This window comes from Aquila chrysaetos, chromosome 3, assembly GCF_900496995.4.
Source record: "Aquila chrysaetos chrysaetos chromosome 3, bAquChr1.4, whole genome shotgun sequence".
Lineage (NCBI taxonomy): Eukaryota > Metazoa > Chordata > Aves > Accipitriformes > Accipitridae > Aquila > Aquila chrysaetos.
The window spans coordinates 42226864-42242842 of record NC_044006.1 but is presented as its reverse complement, the minus strand read 5'-3'; the positions used below and the strand labels follow the sequence as shown (position 1 = coordinate 42242842).

The 15979-nt window shown below is 45.2% G+C and overlaps 1 long non-coding RNA gene across 1 annotated transcript; it reads right to left on the bottom strand.

Annotated features, from left to right (window-relative positions):
• Positions 1 to 3814: 3814 nt before the first annotated feature.
• On the bottom strand, positions 3815 to 11908 carry LOC115339719. Its single transcript, XR_003922812.2, has 2 exons — positions 11340 to 11908; positions 3815 to 11128 (listed from the first exon to the last, which is right to left on the bottom strand). It is a non-coding gene; the product is annotated as an uncharacterized LOC115339719 (long non-coding RNA).
• Between the last annotated feature and the right edge of the window lie 4071 nt (positions 11909 to 15979).

The following is a 15979-nucleotide window of genomic DNA, read 5'->3' as shown; positions in this document are numbered from 1 at the left end:
CTGGTTTTCCAGGGTCGGCCTTCATACCTCATACAAAACCAACCGTCAAGCTGCCACGGCGTCATTTATTGCAGAGTATTGCTGTGCAACCTTCACTAATGAACAGAAGCAGCCGGATTTCTCCCAGCACCAAGGAAGGAAATTTTTCTCTATGTCCGATGTCTTTCACTTCTCCTGCTCTTAGTTATAAATATTCTAGTGCATGAGCTCAGATGAATAATGCTCATACTACAAATAACTAAAGCTGAGGAGCTCTGTATTTAAAGGTGAAGAATCGTTTATTTTGGAATAGAAAGTGGTTTTTTTTTCTTTTTTTGTTTAGCAGCTTTCAAAAGTGAACGAAGCCTTCTATGAAAGAATTGAAATGATAGGGTTGTGGTTTTATTTTTAAACCTAGAAACTCAGGTACAGATTTCTATCCAGCTTAGGTTTTAAGACAATTTTCAATAATTAAAAAAAAAAAAAAAAAAAAAAAAGGAGGGGGGCAAGGAGCCATGTAACTATGAACATGAATATATATCATGTCAGCAAAACCTTTCTAATTGATTATTCTGTTTTCAAGCGGCCTTATCTATGCTGGTTCTTTTTGTCTTCTGGGCAACTCTGCCATTAAGAAACTTCTATGATTGCACAGTTCAAATCTACACAGGGAATCCGAGATTTTATTGTTCCTCTTTTGTGAGGCTGCGGTTAGTAATGACTTAAGTAATGCTTCATAATCCATTTGTAGTCTAGTATCTCCTTGAGGAAGACAGACAAGTTTGAGTCTTCTCTTTACAAAATAACTCATCAATACATCTCTTCTTGGCAGAGCTGTACTGATTTAAACCTAAGAATAAGGAATTAAACAAACACAGGGATGACTGCTTTTGAGTAACTGAAGACTTGCAATACATTGCAGATATCTTTTCGTTTTGAAAGTGCCGAAGTGAAAATAGAAGCTGGATTTTGGTTTTGTTCTCCCATAAAATAATTCTGAGAAGCAATGCTAAGAGAATTATGAGATGAACCAGGGATAAACATCTCTGGCATATCGAGGGATTTATTCATTAGGGACAGTATGACAGAGAAACCCACAAACTGATAGGATTATGGGTGCAGATCTTGCCCATGGCCATGCTCAGGATTGCCTTATTACTGCAACTATTCAGCAGAAAGCCTTTCCAACCTGCCTTTTAAATTTGCCCCTGCCAAACCGCTGCAGGCCAAAACCAGTCATTTTGCATTTGGCTGCTACCTGTTACCATTCCTTTCTTTTCCAGCTAGTAAGCACCTTAACCCCTGTGGTGCCTGCTCTATTTTTTTCTTTGATGTTCACATTAAAATGGGTCACGTCTGAAACTTCTGCATTGTTGAATGGGGACCATGACTGTTGAAAAGCAAAAACCTTTAACAACTTTAAACAGGCTACAACATTAATAGCTGCACCTTTGCTTGCAATGTTTAACAAGACGCACATCACTAGTTTTGCAGTTCCTTGTGCAAATTCAAATGCCTTCAAAGATGCCTTTTTCCTAGGCATAGACATTGCCCAGTCACCAGCTCCAAAAACCAATAGCTAGCTCCTGTAGGCACGTTGCACATCAGTGCTTCAGCGAAGTGAGAGGAGCAGTACCTTTAAAAGGGAGGCCCACTGCAGGAATAGGTCTGGCACTCCAGTAAAGAGGAGGAATAAAAACATCAAACAAGTTCTATCAAGAGAAGGCTGGATTATGTTAATTATGAGCCTACATAAACGTTTAAGATTATGCATGACTGTCAACACACAATGGACTGTCCATGTCGTCAGCGGAAGGCTTGGACGCAGATCAAGCATAGAAACTCGCTTGCGTTTTCAGCTTGTGCAATAACTTATTTGTTCATTTTAAGTCAATACAAACCATCTCCGGCCTTCCTTAGGTTTGTCGGTCCCTAAATGACCTTCCTCACTCTTTGAGTACTCCTCTATAATACTGTGGTGATCGTCATTGTAATGGCTTTGAAAGAAATCCCAACAAGTCCAAAGACTCCTCCACTTGAAGTGCCGTGGGCAAGAAATGTGTTACCAATGCATCCTATCACTGGCAGCCTTATTTGTCTCCTGAAAGACCTGCTCCAGAGCTGCAGCCCAGCTCACCGTCTACACCGTGCCCTCCCTGCAAAAAAGGTAGGTTTTGCTGTCTGAGAGGGAACAGGTAGGCATGTAATTTAGGTCCAGATCTTGCTCCACCGCACTTGTGTTAAACGCTCTAGAGAGTACATTTGCAACACTAAATCTCTCTTTGTTTATATTCAACCTGCTTATCACGTATGTGTCAATTTAAGTAGTATTTCCCAGTTCATTTGGGTGAGCATGAAGAATGAGTTACACTAGGCTTCAGATAATGTTGGTTCATGAGTAGGCATGAAACTTTTCGCACCTATGAATTAAAGCCAAAGCTGCTTTTCTGTTTGAATATATCAGCACTTTGTTCCTGTTACCACCTAAACCACCGGGCTCCAATTTTGACAGTTTTCTCACAAAGAACTGCCCAGCACCTTTGGCTGGGATGCGTATTGTGCTTTCCACCATCACCTGCCTTAATCGTGTCTTTGTTAACAAATGCCTTCAGCTCCTCACACTCTTTATTAACAGCTGAATCCCACAAATACTTGGCATCTTCACAGTCTTGCTTGGCAATTGATGATTCAAACAGCCACGTCAGACACAAACTTCCTCACATACTCCTCTGTTCATGGAGGCTTTGCACCGCCTCCCTGCATGCCAGATCCCCAACCATCACACCTCCTCCCTGCCTCCACACCACCCTGGCTTCTCACCCACTTGTTTTGCTTGAACAAAAACCCTAATACCCTTTACTTTTTACCTAGCAGTTATTTCCAAAGCTGCTCAGAGCCTCTACTCATCTCCTGTTGTCCCCCAGTTCTATCATTTCGGATACTCATGCAACAGTGTTATTAGCCCCTTAACCTGACAAAAGCTACTAGACTGGGCCACACAGACATACAGATACTCTCTCCAAAACCAGTTATGTTGCATGCATCACAGCCTAACTGTATCTCCCAAAGTCTGGTACTCCAAGCGCTGGAAAATGTTTAGCTGCATGCCTTTTTCCACAGCACTTCCTTTATGTGTCTGTTCTTATATATTTAACTTTTACTCCCTATTTGTTGAAAATGTTTCATAATTTAAAAAAAGACTCCAGTAACTAAATGGCAAATCCACTCTTTTGGGTTTCCCCACTTCTGCAGTGGTTCACAGTACTAAACTTACTTACTTCCCAACTACTTTAATCTTTCTAAGCAGTGCAAGTCATGAAGTTTCCCTATGCTTGTGAAAACATCCCTCAATTCTTCCTCAGGTATTTTTGTCCCTTTTCCTCGAGGGAATACACTGTCCTGGACCAGATGGATCTTTTGCTGCAAGTGCTCATTGCTCACAAGGAATTCCCCAAGCTGGCAGCACTGCCATCCTCTGCCCAGTGTTACACACAGTTATCCCTCCTCCCCTGCATGCAACCACTCCATTGTGACATGTGGTATAATCAAATCTTACTTAAAAAAGCATATGTATTAAGTGTCTGCAGCGAATCAGTTTTTGTCTATGCAAAGTCTATGTTCAAAAGATCCTTTCTGTATACCCAGGCACTTGAAAAAACTTCATAAACATCAAAATCTAAAGCCATACTTTTCACATACATATATAAACGTGTGTTTATGTGCATATATTTAGATAATTATATAACATTTAACATTTCCCCCCCCCCAAAAAAAAGTTTCTGAAGCAGAATAAATAGCATCAATTCGCCAAAGTATGATCCAACAGCAACTCCTCTCACAAATGCTTTTTATTCTTAGTGCAGGGAAATAATTTCAGTCTGGAGACTACAAAATCCATCTGAAGTCCAAAGTATTTGATTAGGTTTCTTTTCACATTTGATAACTTTGAATGTGACTAAGTGACATTTTGTTGAAAGCTTTACATAGCTTGCAATACCCCTACTGCTTATTGTCCTACACACTAGAACAGTGACTGACACCAGCATGTTTGCCTTCACACATCAGAAGTGAACTTAATGTGGTTATATAAAGCTTAGCATTTTAACATTACCCTAAAAATAAGCTGCTGATTTAACATTTAAGCAAAACATGTCAAAGCATCGATACCAAGATCAATATGGGTCTGCAATACAAGCTTTCCATGCTTTCACTAGCCTTCATGCTGCAGCTGACTGTACACAGCAAGTGGTCCATATAATGCTGAAGAGTATCTCAGCAACAAATGCTACAAGCCTAGGCTCTGAGCTACATTGCCCATGCCCTTGCTTCATTTACATGCACCCAGTAAGGTTTGCCTTTATGTCTTCCCATTTGTTTGCTTGATCCCAATTACAACTAAATTTCACACCAAAATTTAAACAATATGGTTCAGACAAGTGAACCATATTGAACAACAATGTAATCCAGAACTGGATGCTTAACCTTAAGCCAAGAACACACAATTTGAATAATGAAATCTTTTAAAGACAGGATTAAATTTTCATTGTATTTTTATTCTTGATGCTTAATCAAACCCACATCGAAAACATTGTGCTTAATGAAACTACAAAATTAGTATTTCAACAGACCAGCCTATACATAAAGCCACAACTGAGCCCAAGTTGAACAGGTTATTTTAAAATATTTTTGAAAAAGCCTTTTATGAAAGAAGTAGCCTCCTGCAGGCTTGAGCCAGCTTTCTCTTCTCTTTCAGGAGTGATCCATGGTGAGGGCAGCTCTCCTTGACCACCGAGCTTTGTCTCCATGTGCTATTCCCTGCTTTCCAGTTCTGCTCAGATTTGGCTGGCTGAGAACACATCAGGTTGGAAATCAAAGTTGCCATCATCCATATATTTCCTCAAAGAGTCACTTAAGATGCTGCTGTCTGAAATTTTCACCTTGGAGGACTTGTGAGCCTTCCCTCCTTCTTTAGGACTTTATTGGTATTGACTGTTTACTGTGCAAGGGTTAAGCACAGCTCCCCTTTCTTGGCAGTGCTCTGCAGCATCTCCTCTCTATCTCTGAAGTATATAGTTAATTATAGTTTGTTTGCCAACAACTATTTGAGTACTGTGTGTCCTCATTGGTTTAGCTTAGTTAGCCATATTTGAAATAATGGATTTATATGGTATGATAAAAGCCCAAATAATCCAGAACTTGAAGTCCACTTTTATTTTCAAATTAATGCACGGCATAAATTAAAAGGCCACATTGCATAGCTATAGTATTTTATGAACATTATGTTTCAGGTGCTTATGAAAGTGTCTCAAGAGGCACAGGCTCCTTTCACACAGTGTAATTATACATAAGGCTCTGGAATTGGTTTGGTCAATGTACAGTCTGGCAGTTTAAGTTTAACATCTCAGAAAGTGCTTACCAAATCGCGATCACATGGACATCAAAGTTCACAGCAGAACCTAAATTTTGCTCTTCTGGCAACTTGCATGACCTCTTCCACCCACCACCCTCTGCCTTTTCTGCTCCCCCTTTCTGCTTCTCTCCCCAGCTCTATCTATGTCTCCTTCTTCCTCCTGGTCCCTCAAGCCACACCTGCAGAAGAGTGCAGTATGTTACACAGCAGCAAAGCAAACACTCTCCAGCATGTTTGCTCTTCAAGGCAAGGACTGTAAGAGTTTAACTTTAACAACTAGCATGAAATGCACCTTTTCTCCAAGGCTTGCTCTACACTATCAGTTTCTTGCCTTAATGGCTACGTGGGGAATATAGCAACTCACCTCCCGGAAGACTAAACATGACTGACCTTGGAAAGGAGTCAGCGCAGCCAAGCAGATATTCCTTACCATTATTTGGAGTCTTCATGCCTGCCGGATGCTACTTGGCAAGAAGAAAACACCGACAGCTCATTTCACCTTCAACTACGGCAAATCCTCACCTCATCAACACTTCTGCCCTGGTAAGGTCCTTCCCTCCTATAGGGAAGTGTGATTTGCCATGCCCTGCCACGACTCCCCACCTCAGCACAGCTGATTTCCCCTGGAGAAGGGGCAAGAGGGCAAGGAGCAAGTCTCACCTGCACTGGTGTGGTTTGGCTAAGAACTGCAATCACACTAGGAATATTTTGACAGTCTATGCACTGGTTAAGTCTTAGGCAAAAGAAATCTATGAGCTTCAGTTGCTTCCTCTTTCAGGCCCAGCCATGACTGAAGAGCAAAACCCACTACTTGTAAGAGATTGCCAGTCACCCAGGAAAGTGAGAATTCCTCTGCATTAAACACAGATTTAACCCTGTACTTTACTACTTATGAAGGTCAAAGCAAGAACATACCTCTTCCAATGGGATTCAACTTTTGTTTTATACACTCAAGCCTCAGCTCAAGCTAATTAACACGAGTCAAAGCTGATCACTGTGCTTTACATTACATTTATTCAGAGTAATATTGATCTTCTGTAACCCTTCTCCCCCTCTGCTTTATAAATGAAAGGATTATTCATGTAACAATAAGCATCAATGGAAGAACCTGGGATGGGGAGAAGACAGCAGGAAAGGTAAAATCGTTTTCTGGGTATAAAGTTAGGAAAAGAATCACACAGAATCATTGAGGTTGGAAGGGATCTCCAGAGGTCATCTGGTCCAACCCCCCTGCTCAAGCAGGGCCACCTAGAGCCAGTTGCCCATCCAGATGCTTTTTTTAATATCTCCAAGGATGGAGAGTCCACAACCTCCCTGGGTAACCTGAACCAGTACTTGGGTCACTCTCGGAGTACGTGTTTCCTGATGTTCAGACAGAGCCTCCTATGTTTCAGTTCATGAACGAAGAAACTGAAGGAGAGCTGACTGCTGCCTCTACATACATTTCCCTAAACTAAGACCATCCTTTCCCTGCCTCTTCCGAGGAAGCAGCACCTGAGGGAACTGTTATAGGCAGTGACAATTTTGGGACATACTAATGTGAGCTGGGGCTCAGTACGGCAAAAGCGATAGCCCTCGCTGAGACTGAGCTTACTGCCTATGTATGAATTTAGACACCTCTGAAGTCACTCAGCTGCCAAAAATGCAGAGTATTAAACACCTTTGGCTTGCCTAAATAGGACTACTCACGCAACTTAAATACGCTGTTGCTCATAGTTTTGAGTCTCTTGTACCGTTAATGATGTTCCCACAACTAGTGCTCCCGCAAGTTACTACAAAACACATTTAAGGATTTTACTGCACAAGGAGATCAACATTCAGTATTGAGACTTACTTGTATTAAAAGCAGCAATGCATCCTCTTACTACAGCTGAAAAACATTCACAGGAGCTCTGCAAGAGACCAAGTGTTGGTGCAAGAATGTAGTTTCCAAAACTCAAGCAGTGAGAACCATCAGACAGGGTAAAAACTGCCATTACACAAAAAGGCAGTATTGCCTCACAGCCTAACTGAACTCAAAACAAAGAGGCAATCATTCATCAATAGTCTAATGCTGTTTTTTTCATAGAGCTCAGGACTTTGTACGCTCATTTCAGAAAGCTTATAATTCAGCAAGTAATTGCTGTTGTGTTGGCTGTACGAAGCCAAGTTTCAGTTCCCTTGTTCTGCAGTTAATTAGGATGAGGTTTCAGTGTAACACCTCTAATATCTTAAATATAGGTTCAACTGCGCCGAGCTATTTCCAATAGCATTAGCACCAGTATTCTAAAAACCAAAACCTGGTCATAGCAAAGCTTATTGCTAGAACACAGTAAGCACAACTGACACATGGCTGAGTTCCTAGCCCGTCTGTTACACAAAGCAAGAAACTAGCCTTATTTCAATGGCATTTGCCAAGCTTTTGTAACTTCCTCTTCCCTCCCAGAATAAAATAGAAAATAAACTTGGGATTGCTTAGCAGTTCCAGTTTCCACTCACTTAGCTCAATGCCCTGTTTCTACCAGGATGAGGTTCACTTCCTCCAGCTCCAACTACAAGGCAAATCCTTCACCACGCTGTGCCATTGACCTACCTCAACTGCTGCAATTCTACTTCCCATTCTGCAGCTGACAGGCAGACACGGCCTTGTGTTGGTAACTTCAGTATCCTGCAAAATATTTCTATCCTCTAAATCTTGGCACAGCAGGGAAGACCATTGCTACCACCAAAAGCCCAACAAAACAGACTCCAAAACCCACTGCTCTGGATGGGCTTTCAGGGCACTTCAGACTACATGGATTCTGAGAAGTTTCTTGAACATAGCTGCCCAGGCAGCAGATAAATATAAATATCCCAGTGTTTTTTGGAGTCAGCTCATGACTTCCAATACTTTATTTGTATTTCATTGGACTCTATGGTCTATTTATAAATTGTTTATCATACAGTTGCTAGAAGTCAGCAAGTCTCCTTCTGTTTCTAGTAAAACAGTACAAGCTAGTTCTATGAAAACACACAGGAAAAACTCGTTTTCGTCTTTGGACAGCATTTTTAGATTACAGGTACAAGAATTAGATTTTTGCTTAAAACTTCACCAGCTCAAAATCACATCTCTGGAAGCTAAAGTAAGCACATTCCTCAACTCTATCAGGTCCAGTGGCATCCTGAGACTAACCAGCTACAGGCTGTGCAGCTTGCCTTTACTCTCTATTCCCTGTGCTCTTCATTATTCTCCCATCACAAAGCAAACTGAAGTGGCTGCCATTTAACATGCACACTGCCTCATTGTCACTCCCAGCAGTGCAAGGCATAACTTAATCTTAGGAGTGTATGGAGATCCTGACCTGGAAAAGACAAACACGCATGCAGTAACAGCTTTTATGCTTCTAAAATGCCTCTTTTCAAATTCTGAAGTCAAACTTCAGCACCTATGTACAGAGTTCAGGCATGTACGTACAGCTGGATCAATACACACAGGGAGTCTGGGCCACAGTCAGATGCATTCAGCCTCAACCTTCAAGTACTTGACAGCAAACTCCTTTCCTGTTCTCCAGCTTGCAGAACAATAAATAGGTGGGTATCATTTCCTTTGCCTCTGCCCCTTCAAATAACAGACCAGTACCATTTTGGAAATTCATGTAATTTACTCAGCACGCTCATTTGCCACTCTTTCAATGAGGAAAGGACCGTAATTGGAATAGACACTCTGAAGTGTCAAAAAGCACCAATAAAATAAAGCAGTTTAGAGTACATCTCCAGTGATGTAATGCCTAACAGAGAAGCAGAAGATGCCAGGAAGTCACTGGAAAATAAGCTGTATCAATGCAGTTATACAGCTTGGCATTCGGACTTTATTTTAAACAGCATCACCAGTTCTTTTTCTGTTTTCAATTCCTGCATCATCTTAATCAAGCACTACTCTTAAAAGGTTAGTCAAAACTCTTCAACTCCCATTCAAGGCGCCAAGCACCGCTACACACCTCAAGCTTGCTTTCAGAAGACTTACACTGCAACAAAGTGAGAAAGTTCAAATGCCAGGGAACTATCAGATCACATACATATCAGTGCACGAATAAAGAACAAAATCGAAAGCACTGAGCTCTTTTCTAGGCCCACCTGAAGGCCACATGATTTCCTGTATCAAAGCAGACGTGTCACCAAAAGGTCACTATTCAAGTATTACTTGTAGGACAGGAGGTACAACATGCTGCAGACATGTGGCAATGAAAAGTGAGGGCTACCAGGATGCCAAGCGTTACTCACCTTGCCTTCACAGCTGGCCAGCTTGACCACCGGGGAACTAAAGGAGGCTGAAAATTGGCTCCAGCTGAAACACATTGAGAGAAAGTGGAGGAACTCTTCATTCCCAACACAGCTGGACTCAGGTTTGCTATCTGCCATCACATCCAGGCCAGCACAAGAGACTTCAGGATCCCACCCCCCTATTCTGGGCTGAATTTATACTGACATAAGCTATGATCTAAACATGTTATGCTCACCCCGAAAGAGTAAGCATATGCTCCAGTCTGTGGGTTTCCAGAACTGTAATAATCTATATGGAGTTTTAACCACCAAATATGAGTATCTAAGAAGCCTTTATAAGATCTACTGCCCCCCCCCCACCCCCTCCCACTCCACAAAAGGCTATTTAGTACAAAAATTGGAAACTGCAATTTGCACTACATATCCTGCTAGGCAGGAACCACCCCTAAATTAAATACAGTGGGACTTTAGCCCTGACAGTACAAGGTGTTTCCCTGTAACTCCACTGATTAAACAGTTGCAGACACCAGACTTCCAAGTCCTTTTTAGCAGACATCACACTGCACAACATAAAGCAGCAGGCAATTGGCCAAAAATGGTTAGCAAAAAGGATTCCTTAAACCTCCAGCATCCAAATATAGCCCTAGCTGGTCACATGGGCTGCCATACAGTAAGTGCTCCTCACTTTACCTACCCTTTGATTAAACCGTTTGAGCTAAAAAGCATGTACTTAGAATAGCATTTCAGTTTCCAGCCCAATTCCATGAACTGTATAATCTTGCTGTACCTTCCACTTTCAGATTGGCAGAAAGGAAAAGTTGATTTAGGTTTCTAGTGAGTCCAAAGGGGATCATTAACTACAAAAAGCTAACAGAATAGGAGACCTCTAACACATACATGTATACACACACACACATATTTATGTGTATACACATAAAAGCAGTGTATCTGCCATACAACGCAGCTGCTGTGAAAGACTTACTTGCTAACAAACTCTACAGCGCATACCAATTTTAAATTTTAAATAAATCGCCATACCTTACTCCACCTGACCTTTAACAGTTCCTGGTTTTCATGTTACTCTCATTATGATGAAAGCCGATCAGCTGATTATGTCCACCTCACAAGAACCTGACAGATTAGTTTACACATCATGAAACTCTGCAAAATTTCTGAAGAGAGCCGGGCCGGCTATTGTACTGTTGCCAGACTCCAACTTAAACTGAAACAAGAAGTTGAGTTCGGCCCTTCCCTTCTCAGCCCTCAAAGCCATTGTCCATGTTGAGTATGGTGCATGCGTCAAATAAGGTTACATTATAAAACCTTGCAACTGCACTAATAAATACAGGTGTCACGTATCCTTCCAGAGCCTCCCTCCCGCACCAGTGAGGATGAAGCCTTGCAGTACTGGCTTACAACATACCTTGTCATTTTTGAAGATGCAGAGGCTTGAATCTAAGCCACAGCTACCACTCAACAGAAGTTGGGGGTTTGGGGTTCCTAAAGAGGAAAACAGCTCAATGCCACAAGGCGAGGCCTAAACACTGAATTAGCACACTTACTGCATTGCGTTACCATAGGGCTCTATAGCACCGGTTTTTGCTAAGAGCACAAAGTCTTTTATCCAGCTCCAGTCCCCAGTTAAGCTACTATTCTCTTAGGCACTTAAAACAAAGCACAATTAGGAGCAGCGTCGAGCACATTCACATACCCACCACCGATTCAGTTGCACTGAGCACCGGTTAGTTTCACATTTATGCCGACAGCCAGGCTGGCCTGACTGCACCGAAATAACCCTCGGGTACCCAGATGTCGCGCTATTTTTACCCTGGAAAAGAAGAAAGAAAAAAAAAAAAACCAAACCAAAACCAAAACCCAAAAAACCAACAACCCAACGAAACTTCAAAGCGGGAGGCCACGACAGCAAAGACTTTATTCCGAGGCTGCAGCGCAGGTTTCGGTGCCCGGCGGGGCCCGGGCTCGCCGTCCCGGCGGGGCAGCCCGCAGTGACGTGTCCACCTGAGGCTCCCGGGGCCGCCGCCGCCGCCGGAGACAAAGTTCTGTAGTGCACTGACTGCTATCGTACCCAGAGTCGGAGTGTCACAGAACTTTGCTTCCGGAGGCTCCAATCCTCCTCCGGTACCGGCACCGGGGCCGCCTGCCAGCCCAAGTTTCCCTACCTGGGAAGGGAAGGCGCACACGGTTAGAGGTGGGGAAGGGAGCCCCCTCCTTCTCCTCCTCCTCCCCCGCGGCTCGGCGGAAGACCGGCTGGCCGGGGAAGGGGTGGAAGGAGACGAAGACGGTTTTTTAAATAAACCCCCCCCCGCCCCCAAACCAGCTCCCGCAGCTAACGGGCCGCCCCGCGCAAGTCGCGGCCGAGCGTCTGCCGGGAGCGCTGCCGATGCAAACCGGCGGCAGCTGCCGGCTCCCGCTGACAGCCCCGTCGCCGCGGCCCTGAGGCGGCCCCGGCCCCGCCTGGCATCCCCCCGCCGCCCCGCAGCCCCTCGCGGAAGGCGCCCGAGCGGCCGCCCCCCCCCCCGCCCCGCCGAGCCCTTCCCCTCGGCCCCCGCCGCCGAGCGCAACAGGTCCGCCCCGGGTCGCCCGCAGCCCCCGGCGCCCCCCGCGGCGGCGGCGGCCTCGTCTCGTCTGGCCGCGTCCCGTCGGGCGGCGGCGGCCGGTTGCGCCCGCCCCGCCGCGCCGCGCGCCGCGCCGCTCCATCTTGACTTTTGCCGACGTGGAAATTTTGGGTTCGGGGACGAGCCGCGCTCTTATTGGCCGGCGGCGGGCGGGGTCGGAGGTCACGGCTGCTGTCGCCGCTCCGCGCCAAGCCGCCTGGCAGGCGGCCCCGCCCCGCCGCCCGCCACGCCCACCCGCCCCCCAAGGGGCGGGGCCGCGCCGCGCCGCGGGGCCCCGGTGGCCGTTGGCGGCGGCCGTTGGCGGCGGCGGGGGGAGGGGGGCGCTGAGGGGGCAGAGCGGCCGGGGCGGGCGCGGGGGAGGGGGCGGCGGCGCCCCGGCGGCTCCTCGCCCCCCACCCGCGTCGCCTCGCCTCGGCCTCAGGCAGCCGCCGCCCGCCGCGCCGCCGAGGGGAGGGAGGGAGGGAGGTGCCCGCGGGCCCGCTGGGGGTGTGGACGCGGCGCCGGTTCTCGGTGCGCCTCGCCGCCTGCGGCTCCGCGGCGGCCCGCAGCCTCGGGCGGGGAGGGCGAAGCTGCGCTGCCGCGGCGGCGGAGGCGCGTAGGCCGGGTCCTGCCCTCGCCCGGAGGTGCTGAGCCCCGTCCTCGGCGACACCTGCGAGCCCGCGGCGGCGGGCGGGCGGGCGGGCTGCTGGCACGCCGCCCGGAGCTGCGGGGAGGGAGCCCTGCCTGCTGGGGTACGCTGCTCCGAAAACCCCTTCAGGGGACCCGGTTTGTCCCCGAGACAACGGCCTGGGTCGGGGCGGGTGTCCGCAGGAGAAAATCTCGGGTGGGTTTCTGGTTGCCACGTCGAATTTGAAGGACTCTGGGAAGAATGGGACGGCTTTTACTGAAAAGTGCGTTCCCGCACCCTGTGGGAAAAGCTGAGGGGGACCTGTTGTGTGAGGCAGGGGTTCTCTGCTCTCCTCTGGAGAAGGTGTCGAGACTTTGCTCGCTCTGTGTGGATCTCAGAGTATGCTGTAGTGCAAAATGGGCTAAATAAAGATTTGAAAATAGTAATTCCAGCAGTTGTTTTTCTCTCTTGCACGGAATTAAAGCCATTAAACCTATCTCGCTGATCGGCTTGTTCACTAGGCTCAGAGCAACCTGCTAACGCAGTGAACAGTTTGAAAGACTGATCTAGGATTAAGTTTGGGGTCACGTAGGCCGCAGCTGCGAAGGTAAGGCACCGAGTCGTCCCCCAGGAACCCCTTGCCTGCGCCAGCTGTACCCACGCCTGCGGGCGTTCCTCACGGGAGGAGGCGTGCAGGCCCGGTCCTGCCGTGACATCGCCGTGTGGCGCAGGGCAACTCCAGCGCATGCACGTACATGGCCCTCGGCGTTGCAGGGTCACAGCGATACCCGTTAATCCGAACCTGTGGCTGTCGTTTCGGTACCTGAAAGGGAAATAAACTGAAAAATGCTTTGAAATATTTTCTCTTTTTTTAGTTTTTTTTATTTAAACCGTCTGACTTAAAAATGTAGTGTTTGGGGAAGGAGAACCTCAGAAGAATCTCTTACCTCTGAATACTTAAATTTTGTCTCCTTCAGCTCCTTTGTCTGCAGAACCAGAAATGGCAAGTCTCTCCTGAGCCTTTCCGTTCCGTTTATGAAGCGTGTTCCTCCCTCCTTGTCTGCACCTTCACCGTGCAGTTCAGTCTTCAGCCCCGTTCCGTTCTGCTGCAGTTGTCCATGTGTAGTGTTATTTCCCATCTTCTCGTTCCCCCTCTATCCCTGCTCCCTCAGCACAGGCCACGGAGTTGGCCTCAGCTATGCCGTTGCCACTCGTCTGCGTGTACGGGAATATTGATTTTACAGTGTGTATGCTCTGAAAAAAAAATCAATATTTCAGTAGATTGAGCAGAGCGTGCGGCAGTGTAATGGAGCCCAGCCTGCTAATGTAACATGCAGGGGTCCTCATTCGGAGATTGAGGTCAGTCAGAAAATGGAAATGTGTTTTCTTATTTTATTGTCTGTTTCAGATTTAATGTAGGTGTTTATGTTCTAGTGTTTAACTTGCAGCAGGGCACACAGTTGCTTTAAAGTCGTATCCAACAGAATGTCACATATTGCAGGCGACATACACAAAAAAGCATGCCTCAGGCATACAATCCATTTATTAGAGCTTAATAAAGCCCCTCTTCCCTTTACCCGTCAAATGTCTATCAAACAACAGTTGTGAGGAAAAATTAGTAATTTTTGTTTCTGCAAATAAAAAATAGTTTTCCGTTGTTTGGTGCAAACTTGGGTTCTGATTATGTAATGAAACATGCAGTGCTTTAATGAACTCCGATACAGTGCCATGTATCGATAAGTATCATAAAACGAGTATAAGTGAAAAGAATGAGGGAGGAGAAATAACGAATGTATGACAGAAAACCAGAGTAAAAACTCCCATTGATTTTAATGGACCTGGGATTTCAGCCAGAATGTTCTCCATGATACATTATCCGCTTTTTAAACCGTTGCATCATGCCTTAAAATTTAACAAAAGTGCCTCTTGAAATGACATGTGAAACCACTGCATTCTCAGGCTCAGAGTCAAGATTAGCGTAAGCTAGCTATTGTTTCACAGCTCTGGAGAGGCATGATACGGCTTTATCTTTACTTAATAATTTTATCTTCTGGTTTTGTCGGAGGCTATTTCTCATCTACCAGAAACTCTCACTGCAGCAGTGAGTACAGATCTATACAATGGGCAGAGGAGTGAGTATTATGTTTGTGAATGTTATGATGTTTTGCACTGAATAATGTGCATTTAGAGATGCTACGGGGGCCCTCATGTTCAGTAAAAAGGCAAAGGTATTTATTCTTCCACCATTCGCACTAAGAGTTGGAGACTTTGATTTCACAGTGGTGGCTGGGGAGGCATGCAGGACTCAAGCGGTAATGTCTTTCAGTTGCAACTCAGGTTTAGATCATGACTCATGTCGAAGGCTTCCAAATGTAAAATACTGCTACCTACAGATGCATACTAAACTGGGGTTTCTCAAAAGTTGGTTGATTTTCTTCAGTCACTGACTGCTGACTTCTAGTATGCTTATATGTTTCACTGTTTTGAAGAAGTATTTGTTGCTCTCAAGCATGGAGGGTTTTTTTTCCTTATAGAAAACTGTTCATTTTAACATTTTTTAAAAGTTCATTAAGAAATCAAATGCAAAAGGAATGGTAGTAATACTTAGTATCACCAGTTGCTGGGAACCTATGCACTTACCACTCCTAAAAGCGTACCTCAAGACATGCAATATGTCCTAATGTATTTTAGGTATAGTTTGAAAAATAGCAGTGTAATAACATAGAATGTAAAATATATTAAAAATACTAAATAATATGATATGAATATACTAAAAATATTAAATAATATGATATAATTTTATTTAATTCTAGAATGTTTTTCCCAGTATGAGTATGATAAACTGCAATAAAAGTATTGCTCCAATTTAAATTATAAGGTAAAACTCATAGCTGAAGATTAAATAATAATAATTAGGGTTGCATTTTACTTTAAGAATCCGTCTGCTTTGGCAGCATGCTTCCAACTAAGAAGATTCAGGAAGGTGGTTTCTGCACAAGACAAAGCAAAAGCACATGATACAGAGGACCAAGCTGTGACTTTTTTGTGAAGTGAGGAAGAACAATATTTCACAGAATGTTAGCCTTAACTTAAAAGAAGGGGGAGTTT